The sequence below is a fragment of the Homarus americanus genome, unplaced genomic scaffold (assembly GCF_018991925.1).
Source record: "Homarus americanus isolate GMGI-L3 unplaced genomic scaffold, GMGI_Hamer_2.0 scaffold25493, whole genome shotgun sequence".
NCBI lineage: Eukaryota > Metazoa > Arthropoda > Malacostraca > Decapoda > Nephropidae > Homarus > Homarus americanus.
The window spans coordinates 1,971-19,771 of record NW_024747101.1 but is presented as its reverse complement, the minus strand read 5'-3'; the positions used below and the strand labels follow the sequence as shown (position 1 = coordinate 19,771).

Genomic DNA, 17,801 nt, shown 5'->3' with positions numbered 1-17,801 from the left:
GGATTTTTGGCCAAAAATACTTTTTCTCTCTGAACTAAAATTTAATGTGCCTAACTATTTAAGTACATCCAGAATAATACACAAGCACCAAGAAATGACCTCGAAAACCCATAAGTGGCGAGTAATTAGCATTGCAAAAGTAATTAAAATATTCTAAAAATCATTTGAACATTTTCTAAAAGCCATTTGAACAAGTTATAATCAAGATATCAAATTTTGGTTAACAGATCCTTAAGCAGCACATTCAGGAGTACCTATACTGAAATTTTGAACAAAATCCATTTTTTGGCCGAAATGACGAAAATTGTAAGTCTAAAGCCTTAAAGGATTTTTGGCCAAAAATACGTTTTCTCTCTGCCTGAAAAGTGCAGCCTGCAACTCAAATAAAAGTGTTTTTTCCCTGCCCCCTAACGGCTCTGCTCTGTGCATGCTGCTGCCCTGGACTACCGCTCCCCTGGACTGCTCTGTGCTTGCTGCCCTGGCCTGCAAATTTATAGAGCCATTAAGTTTCCATTAATAAATGTCTAAATGTCATTACGTCTTTATTAACCTTTTCCAGCATTTACAATATTTTCAATTTTTACAGAAAATTGACTAAGTTCAGCTTCAGATTTTGAAGCAAAATAATTTAATGTAATACTTGAAAAAATATCTTAATTCATAATATACAAATATAATATACAAATGAAAAATATATATAAACTTGAAAAATAAACAATATATAAATAATATATATATATATATACTGTATATATAAATAAAAAAATATAAAATATAAAAAAATATATATAAATAAAATATATAAATAAAAAAAATATAAATAAATAAAATATAATTAAATAAAAAAATATAAAATAAAATATATATTAATAAAAAATATATATAAATAAAATATATAAATAAAAATATATAAATAAAATATATAAAATAAAAAAAATAACTAAAATAACCTAAAAACCTGAAAAAATAGCTAAAAATATGAAAAAATAGCTAAAAATATGAAAAAATAGCTAAAAATATGAAAAAATTGGCATTTTTTTTATGAAAAAATGGCTAAAAATTGCAAAATTTGAGCAAAAAAATTTCCCTTTTTTTACCCTTAAGTGTTTTTTGAGTTTGCCATTGCCAGGACTAACGTTGAAAAAATTTGGTAAAAGATAATCGGAAGCGTCTCCGGAGGAAGGCCTTCAAATTATCATTCACCAATAATATAAAAAAATACAAGCATAATGGAATACCTGGCCGTGGGAAGAGTAACTCAGTAGGGGCCCAGTGAGTTACTCTCCCCACGTCCAGGTAGTCCGTTATGCCTTATAATACACAGATGCCAAGCTGGAGCTCGTAAGAATGGCACAAATGTTTTACCTCTAAAACCACACAAAAATTTATTACTCAAAATATGCCCAGGAATAATTTTGGCCATTTTTGGACTTAGAATATTTTTAAACAATGAATTTTTGGACTTAGAATAAATTTTGGACTTAGAATACTTTAAACGATGAATTTTTGGACTTGGAATATTTTAAATGATGAATGTTTAGACTTAAATATTTTAAATGATGAATTTTTGGACTTTCATTGAATAAGATCGCTGCAATTCGTACTTCGGTTTAATTCGTATGTTTCTCAAAAAATTAATTGAGCGATTTGAATTTGGAATGAATATGAAATAACTGAGTGGTTCAAAAAGTTGCCTTGGCTGTCATATACAATATTATATTTATAATTATTGTGCAAATATAAATAGTTATAAAATGTACAGTACTTACAATATTAAAGTAAATAATACAGTAATAAATAATGAGAGGTGAGATCGTAGATGATATTCCATAAGTGTAACGGCCACACTGGTAAATGAAGTAAAAACCCTCTTTGGAGAAATATAAGATGAAATTTTGGAGCTGATTTGACTATTGTGCATATTTTATCAGATGAGAAGAGATGCCCCGCCCCCTCCTCAAGAGTTACACCTGATTGGCTGTTGCAAATCTGTCCGATTTCCTCCTGAAGTAATGATGTAGCTATTTCTAAATGAGTTTATTCATAATGACCATTTCTGACGAGAAAGACATTTAGCTAAATTATTTAAAGATTCATACATTAATTATATCAAACATAAACATGTAGGAAGTTTATCAGAAATATTATACAAGAATTAACTGTTAAACTCTGGTGGCAAATTGACGCTTTCGGAGGACGCATTTAATATATACTTATTTTTACCCGCAATAATACACAAATTACGTATCTCTTCTCAGATGGGATAAAACACACTATAGGTCCCTCTTCTGCCAACTAACACAACAAAACAAGGGAGAAATACATAGAACAAAGGAAAAGTCTCCTGAGTTAGGTAGGTTGGGGATTAATCTTCTTGATGAGAGCAGTGGACCCCAGACCTGATCCTCAATACTATTACACTTTCTGAATATCATCCACATATTATCAGTTCACCTCACAATGTGCAGTAAGTCTTACAGTTATTTATTACTGTATTATTTACTTTATTATTACTGTTTGTGCACTTAAAAAATATTTGTTTGCACAGTAATTATAAATAAGATTATTTTGTGTGGCAGTCAAGGCATGGTAACTGAGTATGTTTGTTGGTTGGAATAATGAGGAACAATCTGAACAGAAAACGAACAAATAATTGAACAAAAAGATTGAGAAAGTGTGGAATAATGTCAAAATATTCGGAACTCGGTTAATTTGTATTTTCAGTAATTCGGTGGACCACAAACGGCACTATACTCTCATTGATTTGACAAAAGAGACTCTGCGTCACTCAAATTACCGAAAATACGAATTAACCGAGTTTCGAATATTTTGATATTACTCGACAATTCCTAAATTTTTTGTGTTCAATTACTGTATTCATTTGTTTTCTGTTCAGATTGTTCCTCATCATTCCAACCAACAAACATACTCAGGTACTATAGTAGCACCGACATTTCTTTACAACCTATCCTCATGTCATTCTTTGCCTACCTGTAACTCCCCTCCCCTCCACATTCATTTGTGTATCTCTTAACCCAGTTAGTTTCCTCCTTTCTCTCCTGAACCATCTCAGTTTAGCCTCCAGGTACTGTACTTCTCTCTGTTGCCAACCATCTTCCACATCTCACACAATCTTCTTTTCTCTTTTTATCTCTCTTTCCACTTCATCATTCCCGCCATCAACCACACTCAACGGAACATCTTTTATTATGGCCCAGCGTCTTGGTACACTGCCCCTCACTGGCTGCTTCCTAGCCTCTCAACTCATAAGAAAATGCTTCTTTTACATTCAGTTCCTTCACAATTCCCACACTCTCCTTCTTGGAACATCCACCTTCTTCCTCTCCCTCCATCTTTAAGTAACACACACACACACAAGCAACCTGTTCTAATTTCCTGACCAAAATGTAGCCAATCTGGGTTTCTGTGCCACCTGCCTTAGGCCTACACGGTCAGCCTACTTGCCCTATTCTTAAACACATGTTACATACCATCCCCAAACTCAAGTGTTCTTTCACCTTCAGTATTCCTTATTCCAAAGCCTTTCCCACCACGCACACCTTCATAACCCAGCGCGACAAATTTGGACAATAAAAATAGTTTGTTTAAACGGAGATCACTACACAATAAACTGCATCTCCTAAAACAACATTAACTGCCACGACTATAACAGAATAATTGCCGCTCAAGTCACTCGACAGATTTTACGGCAACATTAAATGACGCCGAACTAATGAGATAGAATTCCTAAACGAACAATAAAATGTATTTATGGCTTAGTTTAACCTAAATGGTAAATATATGTAAAGTACCTGAACGGTTCAACAGTCTCACTAAATCACATTAATTCTAAAGTCCTTAAAAACAATTTTGTTCCTTAATTTCAAATCATATTGTGATGGAATTCTAAGTCCTGGTAAAATTAAAATATAAATTTAGCCAAATTATACCTGGATAAACAGTGATAAATAAAGGTGTTGTGGTTTATAATTAAAATAAGACAAATTGTTAATCTTCCAGAGCCACAGCTAAACACCTCAGTTTAATATTGACCTCCACCTCACACTACAACAGAGTAACACCTGTGATGAAACAACATTATCAGGGAAAAGATCAACATATTTACATACACTAGACTACTTTAGATAGATAGATATATAATTATTATGTAAACTTATCACATAAGCTTACAATTGGTTCAACCTGCATATAGACAATGTAGGTATACAGTTCAGCATGTATATAGCTAATACAGGTATACAGTTCACCATGTATATAGACAATACTGTATAGGTATACAGTTCAGTATATTGTATTAGCCTCTCACATTAATATTATATAAATATGAGCTAAGGACATATATTCATTATATACATTCTATCACCCAGACTATTGAGCATACAGCGACATAAACATGTGTTCTGTCACACCTCCTAGGGTGCACAGCCCATAAACATTTCTTCTGTCACACCTCCTAGGGTGCACAGCCCATAAACATTTGTTCTGCCACACCTCCTAGGGTGTACAGCCCATAAACATTTGTTCTGTCACACCTCCTAGGGTGTACAGCCCATAAACATTTGTTCTGTCACACCTCCTAGGGTGTACAGCCCATAAACATTTGTTCTGTCACACCTCCTAGGGTGTACAGCCCATAAACATTTGTTCTGTCACACCTCCTAGGGTGTACAGCCCATAAACATTTGTTCTGTCACACCTCCTAGGGTGTACAGCCCATAAACATTTGTTCTGTCACACCTCCTAGGGTGTACAGCCCATAAACATTTGTTCTGTCACACCTCCTAGGGTGTACAGCCCATAAACATTTGTTCTGTCACACCTCCTAGGGTGTACAGCCCATAAACATTTGTTCTGTCACACCTCCTAGGGTGTACAGCCCATAAACATTTGTTCTGTCACACCTCCTAGGGTGTACAGCCCATAAACATTTGTTCTGTCACACCTCCTAGGGTGTACAGCCCATAAACATTTGTTCTGTCACACCTCCTAGGGTGTACAGCCCATAAACATTTCTTCTGTCACACCTCCTAGGGTGTACAACCCATAAACATTTGATCTGTCACACCTCCTAGGGTGTACAGCCCATAAACATTTCTTCTGTCACACCTCCTAGGGTGTACAGCCCATTAAACTACAGACTCAACCCTCAGTGTGTGGTAGGCTGTTTAGTTAATGACCTGTTGAAGTGTGGTTACTGTCCAGTCACCAGACTCAAGAGAGTTCAGCCCAGTTCACAGCCGGACACGATGCCCTAAAGTGAGACCAGCTCTCCGGGCTGTACCTCTCTCTAATTATATCAGCTAATTACAAGCCAATAGCTAATCCTCATTAGTCTGTCAATACCAAATAATTGTACAGACATTACTACCCAATATAACTATTAAATCAGCATGTGTGATTACATTAAACCAAGGAACAACGAGTGAAGAGAACATTATCTGTGTGTCTTGCTTAACTTACAAGCGAAGATAATTACAAGTACAACTCAGGACAGCTGTGACAATTTAAACTATCTACGACTGTATCAAAGGTAACATGACGTGAGATGACCCTATATCTCACTCAGCTGTATCAAAGGTGAGATGACCCTATATCTCACTCAGCTGTATCAAAGGTAACATGACGTGAGATGACCCTATATCTCACTCAGCTGCATCAAAGGTGACATGACGTGAGATGACTCTATATCTCACTCGGCTGCATCAAAGGTACCAGCGACTAACCTACACTCGTTCAGGCAAGTGTTAACAAGTGAGATAGTTTGGTATCTTACCACAGCTAAAACAATATAGACAACCCAGGTATACAGTTCACCATGTATATAGACAACACAGGTATACAGTTTAGTATATATTGTGGAAAATGTATAATTCCATGTAATAATTAAGAATTGTAAATAAAACCTGGTAACAATCTGCCCAGTGGAGCCTTGAAGCAACTATCCTCATTTACTCAGTGAGCATTATAGAGGAACAGTCCTTTGTGTTCCTGACCTGCATCTGATAATGGCTGAACCACATCATCAAGGTCAAAAGTAAGTAATAATAAATGGCCGTTATAAACCATCAAGTGCCGTTGAGGACGTCTGTGTTGTGGCCTTCTGAATCCTGCCAAGTTAAACCTTTTAAGGAAGGTCTTCACTCCCTGCAGTAGTTTGTAACAGGTGGGTCAGACCTGCACAGTACCACACCACCGACTTAACGCCAAAATATTTATCATTGTCACCTCAGATCCACTACATTCTCACACAATAATAATTCTTGGCTTTTACACAATAAAGGCCAGAGGAGAGATGGAGTGGCAAGAGAAGGCCACCTTATAGTTGTGTGTGATCAAGACTCATTCATCAGTGGCATAAATGTTAAAGCTCACTATGGCCGAGTCAACATTAAATTAGGATTCACGTAGCGACGTCGTAATTACCGGTAATGAGCCGTTTAGGCAGTTGGTCTGTTAAAACTGTACAGTACGGGAGGAAACTGTAGTATTGTACCTGCAGAAAACCTGCCATGTTTGTTAGCGAGGGTAACATCTGTCCCAGGCTGGGCAATGAACCCAGGACACCACTAAAGATATACAACTCCTGATGTATCTGAGAGACAATCACCAGTGTTTTGGTATAAAAACAATAAACAATATTTTCATGGTTCTATATCACTAAAGTGGTCTAGTTGCTGAATACATTGGACATTTTCCTGCAAATATTTGTATTCCAGGTATTAATCACATGCATTGTCAACTGTCTATCATGGTTAGTACAGTAGTTCTGTCTACAGTACATATAAGACAGATATACTGTAGACAGATGGACAGAAAGATGTAGAGAGATATACCATATTTCCCACCATATAAGACATATATTTTTATTACGTCGGCAGGAGTCAGCCCAAGAATGGGGAGCACATCCCTGTCTCCCACATCTTTAGTGAAAAAATGTCAAATGGCATGCAGTATTTTGTCCTTCCTCTTATTTATTATCATTATTTTTATCCGTTCTTCACATTGGCGAGGGTCAACTGTACTGTACATGTTATGGAACACATTGCAATTCCTTTTATGAAAGTTTAGTTTAGGTGAACTTTCTTGAGACTATAAACCTTTCATGCTATATCTATATCTGTGGTTGCCTTTAATATGGTGAGAAATACAGTACAGTAGTATAGATAGATAGACAGATAGATAGATAGATAGCCTGAAACTTAGATAGAATGCAAGAACAAAATCATCATCACCACCCAAATCATACAGCCATTCTCCTGCAGTCTGTCTTGTCAGGTTCTAAGATCATTTCTTACAATCTCTCCCCATGTCATTCTTGGCCACCTACCACTGGCTCTCCTCCTCACCACATTTAGACTCATGCACCACTTAACCCAGCTGGTCTCATCCATTCTCCCCACACTCCCGATCTCGGTCTACTTATACGTAAATCTTGGCCGATACTCTCAATACCCAGCCGCCCTCTTAGCTCTGAACGGCGATTCTCATCTTTCAGCGTCACAGTACACATCCACCTCACCATTCTCATTTCAGCTCACTCAAGACTGCATATGTCATCCTCTTTAACTGCCCATGTTTCACGGATATATAACACCACACTTCTCACACCAGTTGTATACATTCTTACTTTCATGTGATGGGAAAGTCCCCATGCTGACAATAAAGACAAGAATTCCCAAAACCTCCTCCAGCCATTGTCACCCAGGCAGCAGAACTCATCCATGACTCACAACACAGCAGCCTTCAGCACCCCATCCAGCACTGATCATGTCACCCAGGCAGCAGAACCCATTCCATGACTCACAACACAGCAGCCTTCATCACCCTCTCCAACACTGATCATGTCACCCAGGCAGCAGAACTCATCCATGACTCACAACACAGCAGCCTTCAGTACCCCCTCCAGCACTGATCATGTCACCCAAGCAGCAGAACTCATCCATGACTCATAACACAGCAACCTTCAGCACCCCCTCCAGCACTGATCATGTCAGCAGCAGCCTTCAGCACCCCCTGCAGCACTGATCATGTCACCCAGGCAGCAGAACTCATCCACCCTCTGCACTGATCATGTCACCCAGGCAGCAGAACTCATCCATGACTCATAACACAGCAGCCTTCAGCACCCCTCCAGCACTGATCATGTCACCCAGGCAGCAGAACCCATTCCATGACTCACAACACAGCAGCCTTCAGCACCCTCTCCAACACTGATCATGTCACCCAGGCAGCAGAACTCATCCATGACTCACAACACAGCAGCCTTCAGCACCCCATCCAGCACTGATCATGTCACCCAGGCAGCAGAACCCATTCCATGACTCACAACACAGCAGCCTTCAGCACCCCCTCCAGCACTGATCATGTCACCCAGGCAGCAGAACTCATCCATGACTCACAACACAGCAGCCTTCAGCACCCCATCCAGCACTGATCATGTCACCCAGGCAGCAGAACCCATTCCATGACTCACAACACAGCAGCCTTCAGCACCCCTCCAGCACTGATCATGTCACCCAGGCAGCAGAACCCATTCCATGACTCACAACACAGCAGCCTTCAGCACCCCCTCCAGCACTGATCATGTCACCCAGGCAGCAGAACCCATTCCATGACTCACAACACAGCAGCCTTCAGCACCCCCTCCAGCACTGATCATGTCACCCAGGCAGCAGAACTCATCCACACAGTCCACGGATAATCTTCAGTGTTGAGTTTCTTCAGTCTTGTCATGGACACATATTTACCTGCACATACATAACACTTACAGTCAGCAACATCCTGCAGTCTGCCATCCACTCCACTGTACATCTTGTGTACCCACCTTCCTCACTCACTGTACCTCTTGTGTACCCACCATCCTCATTCACTGTACCTCTTGTGTACCCACCTTCCTCACTCACTGTACCACTTGTGTACCCACCATCATTCACTGTACCTCTTGTGTATCCACCTTCCTCACTCAATGTCAATATCTTTCTTACTGATAGCATAGATATAGATAAGACAGATGCTTGTATATATAAAGACAGTCTGATAGATGATATAGATACCAAACAGACAGACATACAGGTATTGAAAGACTGATAGAAAGATATAGAAGCACAGATAGATAAAGATAGACAGTTAGACAGACATAAAGACATACTTGTAGCAGCAGAGTCTCCATGATCCAGTTGTTAATTTCTCAAGGGTTTAGTCGTTAACACATCTGGAACAAACAAACAAAAACAGTTAATATACACAACAGTTTATGATAAAAATATGTCCATAAATTAATAGTTATTCAGTACAGCAGTTGTTTGTTTTCCAATGTCGTATGTTTCCATTAGAACAGTATTGCTCACACCACATTCTAGTTTCTTAATTATTTCAAGTTTGTCACTCAATTTCAACGAGTTATTCTTTCTCTTCACACAACGAAGTTTATCACCTATAGGAGCCATTATCATGGGCTTGTACAGTACTCTGTAAATGGAAAGAGTAAGACTCAAAATAATGTTATGTTACACCGGTATTCTATTCATACTGTGCTTGATATAATGCATTCACGGAAATGTAATATTTTTGCTGAAATGGCGTACGTATCACAGTGGAAAGTTGGATAAAATCGTGACGAAAACAATGACTTAATCTTTCTTTCGTTCAAAAGATGTTACCGTAATCCCTTTTCGAATGGTTTTCAGTTAAAAAACTGTTGTATTACAATAATATTCTATCCTAATTGACTTGAATAAATACTACGATACCATATTTCTGAATATTTTCATTAAAATCCATCAAAATCATTTTCCTTGTCATCGTCTGCAGCACCAAACAGCTTCTCCCAGTCCTCTCCTTGAACGGGGCTAGAGGGTACGTGTTTTTCGAATCGTTTTCAGTTAAAAAACTATTACATCACACGTATATTTTACTTAAACTGCGCCCGAATGAATATATTCTTGGAAATAAATAGTGTTGCTGAAACGTGATGTATTTCAATGTAAATTAGGATAAAAATACATGACGAAAACAAAAGACTTTACCTAAGCTTCCGATGTTCTTAAGATGTTACTCGTTTTTTTAATAGTTTTCGGATGAAATTCTGTTATATTACAATGATATTCTATTCATACTGTGCTTGATATAATACATGTAATAGTTTTTTAACTGAAAACGATTCGAAAAACACGTACCCTCTAGCCCTGTTCAAGGAGAAGACTGGGAGGAGCTCTTTGGTGCTTAAGACGATGACAATGAAATAGATTTTGATGGATTTTAATGAAAATATTCAGAAATATGGTATCGTAGTACTTATTTAAGTGAATTAGGATAGAATATTATTGTAATACAACAGTAGTGACGACGTGGAGGAGGCGGAGGCATAGAGCGGGGAGGTGCGGTGACTGGCGGCAGCAGGGACGAGTGGGGATGCCAGCCAGTACATTACGGATGTACAGTATTAATTGATTTTATAGCTCTTTTTGCATTTTAATATTAAATACCGTACATTACGTTTCAACAAAACTACTATTTATTTCTGAGAATATGGAAATGTAATATTTTTGCTGAAATGACGTACATATTACAGTGGAAAGTGGGATAAAATTGTGACGAAAACAATGACTTTCGCTTTCTTTCGTTCAAAACACGTTACCGTAATCACTTTTCGAATGGTTTTCAGTTGTGGGATTATGAGGCTAATGATAGGATAGAATATTATTGTAATACGGTACGGTACAACAGTTTTTTAACTCAAAACCATTCGAAATGCGATTACGGTAAAATCTTTCGAACAACGAAAGAAAGCGAAAGTCATTGTTTTCGTCATGATTTTATCCCACTTTCCACTGTAATATGTACGTCATTTCAGCCAAAATATTACATTTTCATATTTATTTCTGAGAATATATTCATTCAGTCACAGTTAAGGTAAAATATACTTGTGATGTAATATTTTAATGAGAATATGGTATAGTAGTTTTCTTTTGTTTCAAATTTAATTAACAAAGATTGATGTTTCAAATGTAATGAACAAAAATTTATGTACAGTATCTATAAATAAACTTTAAAAAATGAATACTTTGTTTTACATCGTCCTGTTGTACTGCGCACATCATTGTCATCCCTAAAAATCCCATCTAATTCATATTACGCTACATAACATTCAAATGCACAGCGCTTGTAGAACCCCAGAAAACGGGAAACATTGAGAAAGGACAACTCACCTACTCAAGGTTCCTAGACCCTGTGTTGTATTGTACCCAGGTATAGTTATATCATATCACGTGTATGTATTCATAGCATTAAGGATCACTCAGGGTAGGCATAAGATGAATGTTAAAGTCCAGTTGAGCCGGACTAGGGTACTGTAAGACTAAGTGTGGATCAGGGTTTGAAGGTCCTACTATTTACGTCTGTGAGCGTGGAGCGAACATAACTCCAACAGATATCATATGAAAATACATGAGAACAATGATCTGGAAAAAGGATAAATGTATCAGAACTATGTGAGGTGTTGACAGTGATCTAGAAACTATACTGGAAAGGAAATATCGTGTATGCGTCGGTATGAATTTAATACACCTCGTAGCCTCACGTGACATATACCCACGACAGGTACAGTGATCAGAGAATCTTATGTCTGTGTTCAAATAGTGCAATGTGTGAGAGGAGGATCCCTCATTACAGTTTTAAGTGAAGTTGATACACCCCCGCCATGATCATTCGGCTTTTGTTTCAAGGCGCGTCATGTACCCGCCTCAGATGCCCGTTGATATTAAAATCCCAGGCATTTAACCAAGCACTAGCAAACCAAGACCTGACCTTAGTGTGTAATTTAGGATTAATATATGTGTTTATAAGAAATGAGTGACAAGATACCGTGAAGTGTTCAGGTGAGAACCATAAGAAACAAAAGTGTAAATTGAGGATTGGAAACTGTAGGCCTATGTGACGAGAAGCGGCGGGAAGCCGGCCTTAGTCTTTCCCGTTCTGCCGTCACCACAGGTCAGTGTCCTAGCGGGCTATATCCCGCCCTACAAGTAAGGTTGATAAATAGCAGTTACTACAGTTTAAAGCTTTGCCGGATATATAAGTGTGATAGGGATGTGTTAAGGGGTGGGATAACCGCCCGTCAGGCATTATTGCTTAGTCTTTCCCGTTCTGCCGTCACCACAGGTGCCACGTGGTCGGGGTATCTTGCCGCCCGGCCGCCATTGTCTCCTTGAGCGCCACACCAGGTGGGGAATGACTCCCCACTATACCAGTCCACTATGAACCGGTGGATTCCCAGCGCACCACTCCACATGAATAGTCACAACTAAGGAGACCGTGAGAAACTGCGGTCGTCACTTGGAGCGACCTATAATACCAGGCGTAGAAATAGTGCTGGTATGTCTCTAGGTGAAGCCCTCGTCTTTACCCACCGAGGGCGGTGTGCGAACGAGGTGCCCGTTGTGTATACCTAAAAGTCACAAGGAGTCACATACTTGCAGGTATGGAGTGTAACAGGTGTGTTGAGATGGTGCTACTATGTATGATAACCGACGGTGCTAAAATCCACACCAGTGGAACAGTCTGATGTGTTAAGGGATATTGTAAGAAGGAACGACCGAGATACGGCGTTCACCGATTGTTATGCAATAAGTGGGTGGATGACCCGCCAGTAATGTAGGAGTCTGGGGCCCAGCTGGGTAACCAAAATTCCGTTGTTCTTCTGAGGAAGGCCAATTCATGTATGTTGTTTTTACCAGTATGTTTTAGAAGGAATAAATCAATTAAGACATGTTATGGTTTCCCCCTTCTTTACCCTCATCGATCTGGTCAATGGAAAACCTAACCCAATGCCTAGTCCACTCTGCCTGCTACCTAACGAGCTACATGCTGTCCAGAGGGGGTCTGGTGGCAGCGACCCTTAGACATTAAGATTAGAGTTAAATTATCCCCTTAGATTTAGTGACCCCCAGATCTAGCAGTATACTGTGTATACCATACCATGCATTTGGTTACTTTGGGCTTGCTATTATGATGCAAGAGATCTGCCCTGGCAGCTGTACCGACACTCACAGCCGGTGGTGCGTCGTTTCCATTGTTTACTGGTAGTTCCTGGTAAATATTTTTCAACCTAACGAAACTATTAGCCGTTTAGAGGTCAACCCCTAATTTTTTGCCAAATAATTTGGTCTTAAAAACTCGAACTACACACAGGTATACATGGTAAATAAGGACATGGGGGGGCCAGGGGTTTTTTAGGGGGGGGGGGGAGGCAAAAGTACACGGATTTTTAACATTCATGGGTATCTCTCTTACCTAACCCCCGTGTATGTTTAGGGCTGACTGTATGTATGCATGCATAAAACAAGTAGAGTATTAATAAACATGATGGTTCATGTGCTATAACAGGAACAGGTACTGCAGTAAGAGGTGTAGTATTACCTGGGCCTCGGCCATATCCTGCCAAACACTGTGCCTTTAACCTCTCCGAACCTCTTCGTTTTGACGATATAATCAAAGATAGCCGTTCTTTCCTCGTGGGAGTAGTATACATCTTTTCTGTAAAAGAAAACTTATGATAATATACTTTGTTTAATATTTGTTCACACAACTAAAAGGAATATCCTTCCTTCTTTAGGCATTTGCCTCCAGGTGTAATGTTAACCTACATCTATTGAGGATAAAATCTTTCACCTACAAATTGACAATAACACATTTGCTGTAATCAGACATATCTAGTTGCCTCAACCCCAACAATAACCGAATTTTTTCTCCCAAATTTTCTTATTATTGTGGACTAATACTGTAAAACAAGTTAATGATCACCAAAAACAGCACTCATCTTACACCCCCCTCATAAACCCCCCCAAAATAAAATAATAATAAAAAACTCATTTGCCTATCAGTATTTATCTTTCCGTCCCTATTATTAGCCAGAGATTTATAATATTGCTAAGTATAATAGTGTGAAATAATAAGGAAACACCACTATAAAGGTGCTCCTCTACTTAAGAACGTTCAAGAAAATTCCAGATAAAACAAACATTACCTAAGAGGAGAAGAGTGAGCCAGGTTTTAAGGCTGTATTAAAGGGTATAGCTGGGCTAAATATCCATCATCTTTTCAGTTTTTACAATAAGTTTGGTATCTACAGGAGTAAAGTTGGACTTACAAACAAGCCTCAAGAACGTAACTCTTTCGCAAGTAGAGGAGCATCTGTACTTCATTTTTTTCTCAGCTGAGAAAAGATGCCCCGCCCCATGACTGTATTGCTCTAATTTTATCCAAAATTTTATTATAACATGCATATTATCTCGATATTACTACATATTAATTCACAGAAATAAACAAACATGTTGTCAGTGAAGAAGAACACTCACCTCAACCCAAGAAACAGGAAGTTTGCAGGTGTAAGTCCTGGACCCACTCTCCAGAGGATTTTTTCAAAGCACACTAAGTCTCGGTAATTTCCAGGAAGGTCACCTGCAACAAGAAAGTCTCTTTCAGAAACAGGTAATTAAACACAATTGAAATCTTAACTATAAAGTAGGAGTGACGACAACTTGTTTCAGTTGCTCTCCACCCATAGCAGGAAAAGGCTGATATCATCATAATCATCTCCAACATTTCATGTCCATTTCCCACAGTTGTGTGCATAGCCATGATTACCTGATGGCAGCTCTCTAAGCTGCATAATGTCTTTTAATAACATCATAAAGATTAAGTTGTAAATGTGTCCACCAAACTTTGAGGGCTTGGAACCCTTGGAAGCTCTAAACTAGAGTGATTAGGGCTAAACTGACCATCAGCCAACTTCCCCCTAACCATGTCCCATGATCAGATGTTTGACAAAGCAAGGTTGTCCATGGTGGCTTGGAAGGTATGGAAATCACTCTCAAGGTTTCACAGCACATGAGTTACCAATTATTTACTTGTCAGACTTTATCACTGAGCGGGAAGAAGAATCAACCCCACATAATCCACTGACCTCTTATGATGACATCAAAGGAGGAGGATGGGATCTCATTAATTCTTTTTAGGCTCTATTATCAAACAGGATTTCAGGATCTATCCTTTATAACTAGTTATCTGTCAAAAATAACTAATGAATGCTTAAGCTGTGCTGTACAAAGAGCACTCTCATGAAGAAGACCTGACCACAGTTGATACAAAACTGTACCACGTATGAAAATATGGAAGTTAAAGACACACGTAATGAAAATTGAAAATGCCCGAACTGCAAAGGACATCACCGCACTTTGGCAGCACGATGCCCAGTAAGGAAGGATATCATCAAAGACATGAAGGAAAAGGAAAAATCGAACAAACATATAGAAACTTACCCAACCAAAACCTATGCTGCAATAACAAAGTTGCAAGACACTACAGATGGCACGCACGCGCCATCTATCGGACAATCCCAGAACCAGAAATTTGACACGGACAGTCCCTCGCTTAATTCAGATTTCGTCCGATATCGGGATTAAAGGGGTCCGTTTTAACGAGGGTCTACCCTTCACCACACTAGCCACACCGATACATGCCCACATAATCAACGTGGCTAACACGGGAACATTCGGAAAAACTATCAGAGAAATGTTGGCAGCGAACAACCTACCACAGGTAAACTTCCCACACAATGCCCCATCAGCAGACATTTTCAAAATAATAACCAAAAACAGTCTAGGAATCACCAGCAAAGAAAGGGAAGATAAAATAACACAACAAGAAAATTGCACAGGAGCAGAGACTGCAATGGATACAACCCACTCCCAAATAACCACAAGACCCTAGAGAACACAACCAACCAATCAGCTAAGTCAACACCAGCAAGACCACGTAGAGAGAACCCCACCGGTCAACGGCCAGCCGACGTCGGAGACAGCATAGGAATCAGGTTTTACTCGGTCAACTCCCTGTAACAAATGAGAGATTGTTAAAAGATATTAAAGAAGGAACAACCAAATACACATATGAAGAGGGACTCATAGAAACACTAATACGTGGAGGAAAAATAAGCAGCAAATACAACAAAATCGAGAACGTAGACTTATCAAAATTCAAGAAAATAAGAACAGGACTGAAGGAGAAAAGAGAGAGACTCTCCCCCGGAGAGACCCGAGCAACCGAACAACACGCGTCAAGTTCATGCGACCCACGATTACGCAAAACAGAACACAGAAAATAATACAACACAACGTCCTGGCCTGGACACATACAAGAAAAACAGAACTGACAAACATATACAACAGCATAGACCCAGACATAATTCTCATAAACTCACACCGACGGAAAAACAGTGACAAAATAAAACTCTTCAACTATTACACACATCAACTGAACATACACTCATAGACAATTTCCAAACCTACTTCTTAGCAGTCGAAATCAACACAACTAAAGGCCCAATAACAATCGGAACAACATATTTACCTTGCCGACGACAAACATTCCCGACCGGCGACTTACTAAAACTAATGAGACGTAACACACCAGCATACAGTATTTTATAGGAAACTTAAATGCGACACACACCATACTCGGACACAGAACCAGAAACCCAAGGGGGAAGATTATACACGACCTATTAGAAAACGGCAACATCACACACCTGGGCCCAGATTTCGAAACCTACATAGCTGCAGGAAGCACCGGGAAGCCGGATATGGTTCTGACCAATAGAGACCACCATTTGAATTAACACATGAAACCTGGACCAACCATCACTAGCGATCACCTGCCCATAATTATCTCAGGGGGCACTACTCAGTTGAGTGTCCTTACTTGGAGCTGGCGGACGCTCGCCCCACAAGGGGTCACAGCTCAAGATTGAAGAAGCCGCAAGTCCGGAAAACCGTGAGGGCAAACTTTTTCGGAGTGAGGGTTGTAAACTCTTGGAACAATCTACCAAAAAGTGTTGTGACGGCACCGAGTGTGAGCTCTTTCAAGAGAAGACTTGACCAACACTGGAGCGGGTTCAGGTACATTCAGGAGCCGGTGCATGCCCAGTATTTGCCAACAGTGCGTGACAGAGACGTGACCGATCGCCCGGGCGGCTAGCGAGCCGACCTTTTGGTGAAGAATATAAAGGAAAAGAGTCGTGACCGATCGCCCAAGCGGCTAACAAGCCGATCAGTGGCGAAGAGGATAAAACAAAACAAAACATCACCAATACAAATCCCCTCCATCCCTAGATTCTCTTTCAACAGAGCAAACTGGGAGGGTTTTAAGGCAGAACTCAACACAAACGAACAAATACATCGACATAATAACACAGCAGACATTGACATAGCCCTGGAAACATGGTACTCTAAAGTCACCACAGCCATGGAAAATAACACCCCCAAAACAACTTACCGCACACTACCCCACGCACAATTAACACACGAACAGAAGATAATCCAGACAAGACTGAATAATATACTAGAACATACAAATACTCACGGCCGGAACCAAGAAACAATAACTCTCTTCAGAAACCTAAAGGAAGAGCTGAAAGAAATATGTAAACAATCACACAACGACAAATGGAACCAGATAATCACAACCCAAAATTTTTCTGGAGTAAAATAAAAAACTAATGGGCACTAACTCCATAGATAACAGCCATCTTATAGACGACAACGGGGTAAAAGCTAGAGAATCTGTAGAAAAAGAACTGATCTTCAGAAATTTCTGGAGTAACATATATAAAATGACAGAAGAAGAAACAGAAACTATTGTAGAGTAACAGAACAGATGGTAACAACACACCTTACACTAAACACACAGAAATGGCAACCACCAAGAACAATAGACCTCAACAT

At 39.4% G+C, this 17,801-nt stretch overlaps 1 long non-coding RNA gene across 1 annotated transcript; it reads right to left on the bottom strand.

The window, feature by feature from the left end:
• Window positions 1–442: 442 nt before the first annotated feature.
• LOC121879470 lies at window positions 443–13,483 on the bottom strand. Its single transcript, XR_006091347.1, has 3 exons — window positions 13,438–13,483; window positions 9,170–9,232; window positions 443–483 (listed from the first exon to the last, which is right to left on the bottom strand). It is a non-coding gene; the product is annotated as an uncharacterized LOC121879470 (long non-coding RNA).
• Between the last annotated feature and the right edge of the window lie 4,318 nt (window positions 13,484–17,801).